A 2127-nucleotide genomic window follows, 5' to 3' on the forward strand; every position below is an offset into this window, starting at 1 on the left:
TCTATAATTAGGGTTGTATTTCGTTTTCGAGACTTACAACCATCTTAGGATATCACAAGTTTTTAGATATTTAGATCATTACAATATATCTAGTTGAAAATGTTAGTCAAAAACTTTGGTTTTGAGTGATGGACATGCGCAGTGTCAACATTTCTGGAACTATGAATCACTACAGTAAAACACAGTAAAAATATTATAAATGAGATAAAACTAACTAGCTCAGATAAAACTAAAAAAAACTTACGTTTTTCGAATAATCCAGAAATTTCCCAACCATAAAATTCAAACATTTCATAAATTATTTTGACATCTTTGGACCAGAACACTGAAATAAATGGACGGTCAAAATAAGACATTAATTAATATTGAATAATATGTTTCAATTTAAAGTTATTTTAGAGAAAAAAATAGGACACAAGTTGTAAACACATTTTTATGTTAAACATTTTTTACTGAATTATAACTAGGAACTTGTAATGGATGGATATTAATATCCCAGAAGATATAATTACCCATGTTTCATAATAAACAATCCCATTGTTCCATATTAGGTAAAAACTGAGAAGAAAACGTTAACACTAAAGTTTTGTTCGCTATAAGTATTGACCGTTACAGTTCAGTTACGCAAAGTGTTCTGGACACTTTTTTAACCTTACCTTGAATCACAGTGTCTTCTATTGGCGAGTGTTTTCCTAATGAAGAAAAGAAAGACGAGTTATATTAGTAATATAAATTAAGAAACAATTAAGAAAGTCCCACAATAGCTGCTACAGCTACAGTGTTGTAAATCATGCTACATGGACAACGTTTCCAGTTCACAGGCTACACGATAATTGTTAGGGTTACCACAATATCATGTATTGTTCTAACTAATGGTAATTTTTCAAAGTGAGACCATTAATGACATATTAAACTCTAGTTTCAATGTTTCAACTAGGAACAAACCCTAGTATAAATGTTTCGACTATGAACAAACTCTTGTTTAAATTTTTCGACTATGAACAAACTCTTGTTTAAATTTTTCGACTATAAACAAACTCTTGTTTACATCTTTCAACTATGAACAAACTCTAGTTTAAATCTTTCAACTATAAACAAACTCTTGTTTACATCTTTCAACTATGAACAAACTCTAGTTTACATCTTTCAACTATGAACAAACTCTAGTTTAAATGTTTCGACTATGAACAAACTCTTGTTTACATCTTTCGACTATGAACAAACTCTAGTTTACATCTTTCAACTATGAACAAACTCTAGTTTAAATGCTTTCGACTATGAACAAACTCTAGTTTAAATCTTTCAACTATGAACAAACTCTAGTTTAAATCTTTCAACTATGAACAAACTCTAGTTTAAATTTTTCAACTATGAACAAACTCTAGTTTAAATCTTTCAACTATGAACAAACTCTAGTTTAAATTTTTCAACTATGAACAAACTCTAGTTTAAATGTTTCGACTATGAACAAACTCTAGTTTAAATGTTTCGACTATGAACAAACTCTAGTTTAAATGTTTCGACTATAAACAAACTCTAGTTTAAATGTTTCAACTATGAACAAACTCTAGTTTAAATTTTTCAACTATGAACAAACTCTTGTTTAAATTTTTCGACTATGAACAAACTCTAGTTTAAATGTTTCAACTGTGAACAAACTCTAGTTTAAATGTTTCGACTATGAACAAACTCTTGTTTAAATCTTTCAATTATGAACAAACTCTAGTAAACAGGAAGCCCTTTACTCACCATGAATTTCCTGTATAGCTATTCCTGCCTTGTCCAAACCGCGTCCTTCCCCGGTGAATACAATCTAAGATATAGGAAATGTTTAAAAAATACTTGTATCTATATAATATATATGTGTATAGAAAGACTGAAACCTGTGAGTCTTCAAGGTTGGGTACACTGTACGAGTAGACAGTCCTTACAGCTTAAGAGAAGTGTGAAACCTGTGAGTCTTTAAGACTGGATACACTGTACGAGTAGACAGTCCTTACAAGGTAAGACAGACTGAAACCTGTGAGTCTTCAAGGCAGGATACACTGTACGAGTAGATAGTCCTTACAAGGTAAGAGATGTGTGAAACCTGTGAGTTTTCAAGACAGGATACACTATACGAGTAGA

The 2127-nt window shown here is 30.6% G+C and overlaps 1 long non-coding RNA gene across 1 annotated transcript; it reads right to left on the bottom strand.

Moving 5' to 3' along the window:
• Window positions 1-242: 242 nt before the first annotated feature.
• LOC111084519 lies at window positions 243-1847 on the bottom strand. Its single transcript, XR_002609601.1, has 3 exons — window positions 1750-1847; window positions 657-692; window positions 243-325 (listed from the first exon to the last, which is right to left on the bottom strand). It is a non-coding gene; the product is annotated as an uncharacterized LOC111084519 (long non-coding RNA).
• Between the last annotated feature and the right edge of the window lie 280 nt (window positions 1848-2127).

The sequence above is a fragment of the Limulus polyphemus genome, unplaced genomic scaffold, assembly GCF_000517525.1.
Source record: "Limulus polyphemus unplaced genomic scaffold, Limulus_polyphemus-2.1.2 Scaffold77811, whole genome shotgun sequence".
In the NCBI taxonomy this organism is placed as follows: domain Eukaryota; kingdom Metazoa; phylum Arthropoda; class Merostomata; order Xiphosura; family Limulidae; genus Limulus; species Limulus polyphemus.